Source organism: Lacerta agilis, chromosome 3 (genome assembly GCF_009819535.1).
Source record: "Lacerta agilis isolate rLacAgi1 chromosome 3, rLacAgi1.pri, whole genome shotgun sequence".
Classification (NCBI taxonomy): Eukaryota; Metazoa; Chordata; class Lepidosauria; order Squamata; family Lacertidae; genus Lacerta; species Lacerta agilis.
The window spans coordinates 56,164,462-56,176,740 of record NC_046314.1 but is presented as its reverse complement, the minus strand read 5'-3'; the positions used below and the strand labels follow the sequence as shown (position 1 = coordinate 56,176,740).

The window sequence follows — 12,279 nt, the reverse complement described above, 5'->3', positions numbered from 1 at the left end:
GTTATTTAAATATGTAGCAGTGTAAACAGACCCCTAAGCCAAGCTAATGTGTTGCAACATCGATTGGGAAGCAGATATGGTGTTAATGCAGGCACCGAAGGACAAGCAGCTTCTAAGCCTGTGCTGTGCTTTCCGTCATAACAGCTGCTCAGAATAATATGTGCAGTTACTGAATCAGGAAACTCTTAAGTGTTAGGTGGTGTACATACACACACACACGGCACAATCCTTCTTTGCTTACCTGAGAGTAAAGTCCCTTGAACTCAAATGGTTCACATCTGAGTAGACATATATAGAATCATGAAGCTTAATGTTACTACTCTTAGCCTTCCTGATCTGTGTACATGCAGGGGGGAAATGATGCAAAGCATTTCCCTAAAATAAAAATCTGCATTATGATGTGATGTGATGATGCCTCAACGTTGGATTTTTCCCCCATGTTTATGTGTAAACCCAAGAGTCCTTCATTTTCCCTCCACAGTTAGGGACAGAGACTATTTTCAACAATAGCCTATACTTTGCTTTCCATACAGTAATAATGGGCAGTGGATATGGGCTCTAAATGGAAGGGGAAGATTTTTTAAAAAAGAAAAGAAAAATGAAAGGTTTTCCAAACCCTTTTCAAAACAACCAGTGTTTGTTGTGTGTGTAGGACGGTGGAAAAATGGCTGATCTGGATTCTGAACTATTAGTTGGAAAATGGCTGTCAGCAATGGCAGCCTTAACTGCACTGACTGCAGTCCTTTACACACTTACCTGAGAGTAAATCATACTGATCTCCTTATGACTTATTATGAAGTACATATGATGTCCCTGTTAATCCAAGTACACTGGTTTATTTGATAAGTGGACCAGTGACTTTAAAAAGAAGTCACGCACAACCATTCACCATACTTAAAACGATTTTTACTCATAGCACTTGAAGCGTCACTACCTTTGATTCTGTATTAGTATGATTATACAGTGGTACCTCGGTTTTGAACATAATCCGTCCCTGAAGACTGTTTGAGTTCCGAAATGTTTGAAAATCGGGCACAAGGGTGGTCTGCAAATTTAATTGAGAAAATTGAAAAACACTCAGTAGAAGCTGTTCTGAGGTGCAAAACTGGAAGCATTTACTTCAGGATTTTCAGCACTGAAGTTCCGAAATGTTTTGCCAACAGAGATGTTCGAAAACCGGGTACCGCTGTATACAATGATATAGTCTTAGATAATAAGAGTTAGAGGGATCATAGTCATAGAAATAATAGAGTTAGAAGGTCATCGAGTCCAACCCCTTGCAAAGCAGGAATCCTTTTGCCCAACGTGGGGCTCGAACTCATGAACTTAAGTTTAAGAGTCTCATGCTCTACTGACTGAGCTATCTTGTTGAGTGTTATAAGTACATATAATAAGTAGATGCAGCTGTTATGTTAGAAAAAAAATACTTGCAGGACTGTGGTGTATTTCACACAACAATTTCAAATCATTGTGTTGTAAACAAGGTAGGAAGCATGGTAAAAGGTATTTGTTTTGGTAAAACAGCAACCCGAAAGCATTGGGTCTTCAAGTGGGACAACCATATATAAATTATGGTAAGAAATTAAGAATGGGTCCCCAGATGCATGTTTGGGATCAATTTGAGTCCGGGTACGAAAATATTGAAACTTTGGACTTAAACCCCAACTTTCAGAATAGACCCTTTCAATAAAAGCTTTTAACATTAACAGCTATCAGATTAGATAACAAAACCTTGCTGCCGCAAAGCAGCAATAAAGAACCAACAAGAATAAAGGAGTAATAGCAGTAATATCCATACAACATTAAATAGCAATAACAATAACTCAGGAAATAGGACTGGTTTATGTGATGCCTAAACGTTACAAGCAGGCATCAAACAATTGACTTTGGAAACGATTCCAAAATGTGCAGGTTGGGGAGACCATCTTTGTTCATCAAACCTTGCAGCAGTGGAGAGGGGCAGAGAAATCGGAATCTAATGAGATTTTAAAGAGTAGGTAAGCTAATATGGTAGGTGTAAGCTCTTCAAAATGTTGGTTGCAGGGAGCTACAGGGTTGGCAATGTGTGCTGCAAATGGTGTGAAGTATTTAATTGTTAATTTTTATTTTGTGGTATTGTTTTATGAGCCTTGTTGACAGAGCTGCTTTAAGTGATGACCCACCATTTTATGGCAATTTGATTTGGTGACTATTCTGGGAGTTTGTAAAAGAAAAAAAAAGAAAAATCTTAAAACAGGACAAAAATGGAAACATTTTTTCCTTTTAAATGCCTTTGATTTCCATACGCTCCCTCCAATCCTGTGGAATATTATGACAGTTAACAACTTGGACTTCAATACATGGGTAATAGGGTGGAATTTCCAACATCAAGACACCCTGCCATCTGTTTCTCTTTTAAGAAAAAAACCCTCTCTCCACAAATCGGCGTCTTTTAAGCTTTGCTGGGAGACAGCACTGTATCATATGACCCGTTTTAAAAACCACTTACACAGGCTTTACAAGTCAAAACAGCACCTTGAAGTTCTCGTGCACAATTTACTAGCATCCAACACTGCCACAGCAATGCTTAATAGATGCAAATCCTCGTTGTTGCTGTCATAATATGAATACAGCTATTAATAATAATTAGCTGTGTGGAGACAGGAAGGAGTCCCATAAAGACAGTTACATTTGACCCAGGGTTGCCCAAAAGTTTTCTGAGGCCTGAGAGAAAAATGAAAGAGTAAGTTGCATGAGCGAGATAGAATTATATATGACAATTGAGGCAAAATTGTAGCTGGGAGACATGGGAACGGCTGGGCTAGACTCCGTATCAACAAGTAATTCTGTTGCAACTTCCACAAATTCACCTTGCTCAGCTATAGTTGATGGGCTGTCAGTCCCTGGCTGGTGAAGCCCAGGGAGCAAGAGTACATGTCACCATGGCATAGCAAGAGAAGGCAGATACTCCAAAGGAGAGGAGAGTCAAAATGTGTGTAATGCTAAACGTGTAGCATGCAAATGCAGCTGCATTTTATTTATTCAAGAGTGGGTGTGGATTGCCAGCACACAGAGAGGGATCACGATCCAGATGAAAATCCCACCCCCTCACCCAGCTCATAGCTGTCAACTTGCCCCTTTTTTTTGCGGAAAATTGCCTTATTCCAGCGCCATTTCCCACTGCAAAAAAGGGAAGGTTGATGTGAGGGACCCTATTCCCTCCCCTTCAATACTTCCCCAACAGCGACTCTCCCTAAGTTTCACTGACAACTAGGATGAATCCTTCAGTGTTCATATGGGAGTTGTCTCTGGGGTACCTCAGGGCTCTATGGTTGAAAACCTCTTGCCACCTATGGGATCTCCCTACCAGGGTTCCCAACTACTGCAGTTTGCCTTCCCTTTAGGCAAATAAGTGGCACACTTGGCTTCACTGTCCAGCCCTCTGTATGACAGGAGAATAAGCAAACAGTTTCCTCTTCCACAGGAAAGCTTTGTTCTCTCCTCTTAGTCACACCTCTTAAGGTACTGATACACTGCCACAGTCAGCGAACGTTTAAGCACTTTTAACTTTATTAGGTAACTTGAAAACATGGATGTCTCGGGTTATTACTGGTACAAATCTTCTTCTCATATAATTCAGCTTAGTTATAATATTTCCTGCATCCCTTTAGCAATGGTAATGACCTTTCATTCCATTCCCCAAAGCCTAACCTCCCTTTCTCTCTCTCTAATCCTCCACACCCAACTGCCAAACCCCCAACTGCCTTTCAAGGTTGTTCCCCCTCCTTTTAGAATGCCAACTAGCTCCGCCTCCCAGGGAACACCTACCTAACATGGGAGTGATAGGTTAACCCATAATGAACCTGAACCATCAGCAGGCATTATTCCGCCACAGTTGACACCTATGGCCGTTTCCCAATGCAAGAAAAAGGAAGGTTGACAGCTATGACCCAGCTATTGGGCTGAAAAGGAAATAAAACTCCCACTGGAACTGGAGGGAACTTCACCCCAATTCCTGGTGAACCCCACAGGGGAAAGCCACAGAACAACTGGCGGAGCTGGGAAAAGACACACTGAGGATCTTGTATTCGTCTGATAAAATAGTACTTGTCTGCAGCTCACCCTTCGTATCTCCATCCTATATTGTTGGTTAATGTGGGTGCATCAGTTCTCTGATGCCAATGCCTATCTAAGCCCAGGCAGAGGTTGCTTGACCTAGTATAAGAAACAAAATAAGGAATCTGATCTTGTGAAAGGGAAGCACGCCTTTCACTGTGTAAGCGGACAGCTTCCCCTGCATGTTCGGAACCATTAAAGGTTGTTGCTGGATGAAAGCTGACGGGAATTGGAAGTCCAAAACGCTGGAAGGGTACTAGGTTGGCGAAGGATAAAGCACAGCATACAATCCAGCTGCTTAAGAACATTTAAAACAAAACCCAGAGGTATAAATATAGGGCTGTATTCAACAAAGTTCTACTCATAGTATACCTATTGAAATTAATGAATCTAAGTTAGTGACATTCATTAATTTCAGTGGGTCTACTCTCCATTTAGTTGAATACCACCGTTAGATATTTTTTTTAATCCATTAAAAACCCAATCGTTAAAAAAAAAAAAAAGAATTTCATAGCTCAAGGACATTTGGAATTATTATTTCCATTTTGTCCACCCTGAAAACTCAAAAACAAAGTCACACTGGATTCAAACAAAATGTGTCCAGATAACGATTTCAAAGAGCTACAGTTTAAATGTTTTCTTGTGGTGTGCGTTGTGAGGAAAGAGCATTCACCAGAAACTCAGCTCATAAATTCCTCATTTTTGAAGCATAAATGAGACCCGTGGAAGAGAATGGAGACAGCACTGTCATTTAAACCAACAACACTGACAGCTAGACTGTTTACTTTTCTGCTGTGGTTCTTTCCCCCCCTTTACATAAGCCAGGGGTCACAGTCACAGCCTAGCCAAACAGCCTAAAAAACACAAGGAAAGGGAGTAAAAATCTGTTGTTGGATGTAGAAGGCACAGTTGAAGCCCAAGACTCTTTGCACACTGTTAAGGAGGACAGTTGGTTGAGGAGGGAGAGGGAAGAGAATTGTAAAGATGCTTCCTTTTCTTTCTGGCCTTGCCTAATCCAGGAAAAACATCTTGCTTTTGTCAGTATGCTTGGGAGATTTAATTGAAAGAAGGGTCCCCCAGCTCCAGTTGTTTATAACCCTACGCCAATTAAACTGGCTCAGGCTGATGCTGTTAAAAACATCAGCAGCTGCAGCAGCGCAGCACAGCGAAGCAGCTATAAGAGGAAAAGATCAGGGTGGGACTTTTCTCTTTTCCTACCTTCAAAGTTCATGATCGCTGAAGGAGAAATAGCTGCTTCTGGAGACAATCAGGGCCAGAGCTGTAGAACATTCCTGCCATTTTTCCTGAACTTCTTCAAGCTCTGGGGGAAACAGAAATGTGGAGACAAAACACATAGGCTGTGTTGACACAACCACAAGTGCAAACTGTGCCAAGTATTACTGTAGGCGGCCCATTCAGAAGTAGTCACTTTACTCTTCAAAACACAGTAGTGCTCAAAGTAGGATTAATGTGCAGAGCACAGGACTTAATTCAGTTTCAAGGCCAACTGTGAGAAATGACATGTAGCTATGGAGGCACACCATGATATCCCATCAGCCACGGGTAAAGTGAAACGGAAGGTTGTTGCACTCAGGCCTCTGCTTGCGGGCTTCCCATGGGCCTTGGTCACCACATATGCATGTAGTCAGATCCAGAAGGGCTCTTCTTATCTTCTTTTGGCACTTCTTGCGAGCAGGACTGCAGTCCTTTCTTCCCATTCCGGATCTGACATTTCCCTGGCAAACAGGGGCTGCTTATAGGTTTCTTCTGCTTTATCTACCAGAAGACCTGGAGCCCCTGTCTGGGTGATGCTCCAGAGCTTATACCTATAGGGATCATTTGTTGATCTCCTTGGCCACTGGATACCTTGCACTCATTGGGCATACTATGGGCTGTTCCTTGGAATGCACCTCCTCCAACCATGAGGCATAGCATATCCATCATGGCTAGCAACCATTGATAGCCTTATCCTCCATTCATTTTCCAATCCTCTTTTTTAAAGCCATCCAAGTTGGTGGCCCATCACTGCCTCCTCTGGGAGCAGGTTTCATAGTTTAACTATGCGCTACGTGAATAAATACTTTATCTTCTGAATCTTCTGCATTTCCTTAAAAGGGTGGTGTTGCCCGAAACAGTTTCCTTTAGGCTACTGGATGGCCCCCTTCAGGAACCAACAGCAGGAGCATCCTATTAGCCCGGCCTTCTTTTTTTCTAGGATCAGCCTGCCCATTAGGTGAAATGATGACAGAACAAAATTTTGCTCCAGGTGAAAAAAGATAAATTCAGTTTTCATGTTTTACTGAGATTATAATCTCAGAGAAGCAAATTGGCATAAGCAGTGTGCTCTAATCATAGTTACAGCTAAAACATTAACTTGATGCAGCAAAGGTGTTTGCTGTGCCTGGCGTGCTCTAGTCCATGGGGTCATGAAGAGTTGGACATGACTGAACGACCTGAACAACAACAAAGGTAAGGAAGTTTTGAAAGACATCAAAGTGCAAATAGATAAATAGGTACCGCTCCGGCGGTAAGGTAACGGTGTTTCCGTGTGCTGCTCTGATTCGCCAGAAGCGGCAGTCATGCTGGCCAAATGACCCAGAAGCTGTCTGCGGACAAACGCCGGCTCCCTTGGCCAGTAAACCGAGATGAGCACCACAACCCCAGAGTCGTTCGTGACTGGACTTAACGGTCAGGGGTCCCTACCTTAAGGTAAGGTATGGTTATATTTCATGGAGTAGGTAAAGACAAAGTGAATATGAGCAAGGTTCTATGAGGGTCAATTATCTGAAACTACACAGAAACATGGGGAAAGACAACCCATTCCTGATTATCAGCCAGAGGATAAACTGTTCTTGGAGCTTCCACTGTCTGCAGTGAGAATTATACAAGTATAAAGTCCTCTGTGACTGCAAAAGTGAAGGGAAAGCAACCTGTGATAGCGAGTCCAGAGAGGACCAAGAATTGTTTAAAAGTTGCACTCCTGCTTCCACAGATAGAACTTTTCTCAAGCTTTCCTAGCTGATAGCTGCTCTTTTGGACTCAGCCTATCACATCCTGTTTTAATCTCCCTTCCCTTTCCCATACCACTCATCTGATTTAAACTGTGAATTGGAAGGCAGGGGCGGTCTGAAATATTATCACCTTTGTATAGAATGTAGTGCTTAAAAACAGTTAATATTAAACTGCATTTCTTATTCCCCTGACCTCCTGGTTGGGATTCTGGAGGTCACCAAAGAAGCTATCCCTCCATCTTTGGATTGACATGAATATACATGATGGCTGCATGATGAATTTGTTTTAACCTGTGGCACCACTGAATGTTTGGGCTGCAACACGCTGTTAAAATAGAATCTTAAACACCCCCTGCTCAACCACAGCACTGCTGATTGTTTGTCCTCATCTAGGACTGGTTCCAGCCAGCCTGAAATCCTAGGCACTGCTGTTCACTCAGTCCCAGCAAACAGATTCAGAGAGATGTACAATAACCACAATAAAAGCACAACACAAACCATCACGAAACCAAAAAATTGAACAGTAGCGTCATGAAAGAATAAAAACTGCAGGTCAACAAAAGGCAGCTCCTTCAAAATGCCAGGCAAGCAATCCTTAACCTGTAAACATGATGGATCACATAAACAGACACAAGAAGCCCTTTACTTCCACCCAAATCTCCATCTGCGGCTTTTCTTTAATGCGAAAAGTATTTCTAGCGCCGCTAAAAATGCACTGATTTCACATGCACCAAACCAATCCCTGCCATATCAGCGCGCACAGTTGTTTTTTCTTTTTTCTTTCTTTTCCTGGGCCAGCCTCGTCTATGCAACTGCAAAAAAGGGGGGGGGGGGACGGCGAGCGAAGGAGCGCGAAGGCGGGGCAGCTCGGAACTACAAGCAGCCTGAAGACCATGTGGGCGTGGCTAGAAGAGCGGGACGAAGGGAGGTGGCTGAGCAAGAGAAACAGAGGCCGCCGATTGATGGGCAGAGCGCGAGAGGGAAGAAAAAAAAACACCCCAAGAGGGAATAGGTGGGCTGACAGTCGTTCTGGAGCCTGCGATTGGCCGAGGCTCAAACCGTGGGCGGGGCGGCAGGCGGAGGCCGGGACGGGGGAAGGGGGGGGGCTAGAGCCGCGCTGACGGCCTTGGCCAGGGAATTTCAATTTCGAATGAGGGCTGAGGGAGGCGGTGGCAGCCGGCCAGACGGGGAAGCGAGACGCAGGAGGAGGAGGAAGTCCGCCGAGGAGGTAGGAAAGCTCTACAGGCGCCGCCGGCAAAGTTGATGCGGGACGTAGCAGCGCTGGGGTATTTTTTTTGGCGGGCTTCGCTGTCGTCTCCGATAGCGAGTGAGGCGGCGCTGGGGAGCCGCCGCCGCCGCCGCTTCCCTCCCTACTCCTCGGCTGCGTCCGGGACCGGGAGGGTGGGCGAGCGAGCGGGCGAAGGGACGCGGAGTGAGCCTGAGGGGGAAGTAGACGAAGCGCAGCAGCCCCTCTCTCGACGGTGCCGGGTTTCTTCCCCCTTCCCCCGTTTTCTCCTCATAGATACGGGCGGTGCCTGGCTTTTGCTCTGTCTGTCTGTACCACCCCCCTCCCGAGCCACCCTTCTCCCGGCCGCCGTTTGGCTTCTCAGTTCCGGCGGAGTTGCTCCCCGGGGGGGGGGGCGGTGGCGACGACGGCGCGGGTTCCTGCTCTTCCCGCTCCGCCTCCGCCTCCTCTCAGCACCTCGTGATGTGGGGCTCCAGCTGGAGTCGCCTCGCGGTTTGAGTAGGTGGGAGGTGGATTTTTTTTGGGGGGGGGGGAAGGGTTCAAGCCTCCTGTGCCTGCAGCCCCGGTAGGGAGGAGAGGCTGCGGCGGCGAAAACGACGACGATAGCGCGGGTATGAGGGGGGGGGGAAGAGCAGCTCTGAGGCGAAGATGCACGTCCGCTGGGGCTGCCGCCGCCTTCCTCCTCGGGAAATCCGCTGCCCTCCCTCAGCGCGAGGGGAAGGGACTGTGGCGCTGAGGAGGGAGGATGCAAAGGCAAAGCAGGGAGACGGCGCTGCACCGCGTGTTTCTGCCCCTCTCCAAAGCATGGTGGGTGGTTGTGCGGCGTATGGCATCCTGCCTAGCGGGGCTTGGGTGTGCGCGCGGCGGGAGAGGAAAGCCCTCTTTCCCTCCACAGGTTTTTAATCCCAGCAGCGGCTTTCTCCTTCCTGCCGAGGGTTCTGCAGAGTCCCCCACCGGGAAGCCGTCAGTCCCCACCTTTTGTTCAAATTTCCCTCGTTTACATCCCCTCCCACGCGCGCGCCACGACGCGGGAATGTGATCCGCGTGGGGGCGGGAATGAGCGCTAGGCTCTGGGATGCCGATTCCTCGCCGAGTGTCCCGACGTACCGGTATTCGCTTCTCCTGGAAGCCCCCTGCAGGCCGCCAGGACTGTTGTGACCTGCGTCGTTACGCGATGTGTTTTGTATAGCGTCGTCTCCCGTGTTTTGCAGTGATTGGTGGGCGGGGAGCCCTGGCCCATTTAGTGGGAAGAAATAAAGCTCTTGCCGATGGGTGATAGCATTATCGGCACCAACTAAAAAGTCACAGCGTACTGATTTTGGTATACCGAGAAATGTTATTCAGAGCAAACTGGATGTGAAGCGAAGTAGCGAGGTGGGGTGGGGAAAGTGGGCATGATGAGAAAGCTTAAAATGGACGCAGGACTGCAGGAGGTATTATGCAGATTTAATTAGAATGTGGTAGGCTGCAAATGGGTTGCATTAAAGCAGTGGTGTCCAAACTTTTTTCAAAGAGGGCCAGATTTGATGAAGATGAAGTGAGGGCCAACCAAAGTTGTTGAGCTTTTTTAGGGTTGAAGTTGTTGAGATTTTTTAGGGTTTTACCCCAGCAAATAAACTGCCACAGGGGCCGAATTAAACCGACTGGCGGGCCGGAATAAGCCCTTGAAAAAGACTTTGGACATGCCTACATTTAAAGCATCTGTGTCTGTGACCAACACATGCAGGGCCTGTTTACCCCCATTCCCTTTTGAAAACACAAGTGTAGTGGTTACTCAGAGCTGTTCTAAAAACAACACAACAGACATTGCACCCCTTATATTGCCAAAGTTATACACTCTGCATGCTCTATTTTAATTTACAGGTAGGTAGCTGTATGTTCTGCATAGTAAAAAAAAAAAAAAATCCTTCCAGTAGCACCTTAGAGACCAACTAAGTTTGTTCTTGGTAGAGCTTTCGTGTGCCAAGAACAAACTTAGTTGGTCTCTAAGGTGCTACTGGAAGGATTTTTTACCCCCTAATTTAAGGTGTGCTGAGTATAGCTTGTTGATCACCTGAAGCAAAAGGGGGTGGTATTAGGGTGTATGCCCCCCTCAAGTATTATCTTATGTGGTAGAACACTCTTCATACCTTCCTTAAGTTTTAAGATTGCTGGATGGCTAAATTTGATATTCCTCAACACACACACACTGTAGATAGCTGTGTTGGCCCATTATGACAAATCCAAATGCTGTAATAGGTGCTTTTACAATAGGGCTTGACAATACTTGTGCATGTATACAATACCATTCCATGCAGCAATATTAAGTTTCCATCTTATTGTAGAGGGTGGAGTGGTAAAGTCTTCTCTGTTGTACAATTTGAGGAAGAACTGCACTTCATCTCCCACCAATTGGAAATGCTAAAAGGCTGTTTAGAAAATACTAGAGAGTTTGAGATAAGGGCTGCATGTGGATTTGTTAAACTTTTAGCTTTGCTGGTGATCTGGATAGCTTTGTTTGGAGCTTGACAATGAAAATGAAAGTGAGGCAGTTCTAAAGAGGCTAGTGCCACCTTCTAGAGAGGATGGTGGGAAACATGAATGTAACCTACTGGCAAGGAGTGCACTGTTACTACTCTTTCTTGCCATCATCTGCTTATTACTAGATCAGAAGATGAGTGATTCCCACTGACTTATGAAAGTCTACTGGGAGTAAGAGACAGCTAGTTAAAGTCTCCTGCTTGACATTTCTATTTGATCCCTCTCCTAGTTTCTCATGCAGTTTAGCCCAGTAGGTAGCTCAAGTGGTTAAGCAATGGAGTGTGTGGTTTGTGTGTGTGTAACTAACAGCCTTTGTGTTGTGTTGGGAAGCAGTACAGAAATCAAATTGAGCAGTGTGTTTATTAAAGCTGGAGGAGAAACCGTAAGTAGGTGAAATCAAAAGGAAAACACTACATATATTTTCTGTATCATACCTATATTAGGACAAACATAACATAGCTAAACGTATTCTTATGGTCATCTTTGCCCTTGGTAGCCTCTGAAGTTGGTGGGAAGGTGAGGAAGAAAGGATGTGGGCATAATATCACTTTTTATGCAGTTTGATTGTGGTGATAATGATTAACAGCTAGACTAAGCAAGGAGGGGATTTAGACAAGGATGCTGGAGGTGATTAACACTCATTTCTGCTAGAAGGGTGAGAAGTGGGACAGAGATGACTGCCAGACATCAGAGTGCTGGTGCTTTAGATATTTGACAGGCTATGAAGTCTGCTATTCCAGTCAACTCCATGGAAGGAGTTGGGTGGGCTGTGAGAGGGGACTGTAGAAAGATGATCTTAAAAGAATTCCTGTGGGCAAAGTGCACTGCAGTTAAGAGGTGAGGCTTTTGCCCAGGAGGAGCAAATGGTATTTCATTTCAGAAGGTGGGCTTCTGAGAAAGAAACGTTCTAAACTAGTGGGCTTCTGAGAAACCATGGACAGAACTAGTGTCCCACCCCTTTCCATCACAATTTTCTATCCCACATTTATCTGCTGGTTCATGCTCTGTGGACTAGCCACTCTTGCTTATAAGAGCCTGAAGTTTCTATTGGGGTGCCTAGTAGAATGGTTTTTGGGCGAATATCTCTGTATACTGTATAGGCATTATGTGTTTAAAGATGGGTACCATAAATCAGGTTCTCCAAATAATTTTGTACTACAAACTTCCACCATTCCCGCCAGCATTCCCATGCTCATGGATGAAGGGTGTTGTAAGGCACAGACCTGAGGATACCACATTGGCTTCCCTGCCAGAAATTAAGCTACATTTTCTGATCTTGAAAAATAAAGTTCTGTTATACAATCAATATAGAGAAGGTTTGCTAGGAGATAGCCTGTTCCCTAGCTTCCTAGTGTCAGCAATACCACCCTTCAGTTACGTCACTGTCAGTCACTTGAATTCTTAGAT

The 12,279-nt window shown here is 45.3% G+C and overlaps 1 protein-coding gene and 1 long non-coding RNA gene across 2 annotated transcripts in view; one reads left to right on the top strand and one right to left on the bottom strand.

Moving 5' to 3' along the window:
- Window positions 1-4,140: 4,140 nt before the first annotated feature.
- On the bottom strand, window positions 4,141-9,528 carry LOC117043764. The gene is made up of 3 exons (XR_004426230.1): window positions 9,328-9,528; window positions 5,314-5,416; window positions 4,141-4,194 (listed from the first exon to the last, which is right to left on the bottom strand). It is a non-coding gene; the product is annotated as an uncharacterized LOC117043764 (long non-coding RNA).
- EPB41L2 (erythrocyte membrane protein band 4.1 like 2) overlaps window positions 8,257-12,279 on the top strand; it is a 78,875-nt gene continuing 74,852 nt past the window's right edge. The window contains 1 exon segment of the mRNA XM_033143776.1: window positions 8,257-8,334. The gene's annotated coding sequence lies outside the window, so the exon portion shown is untranslated.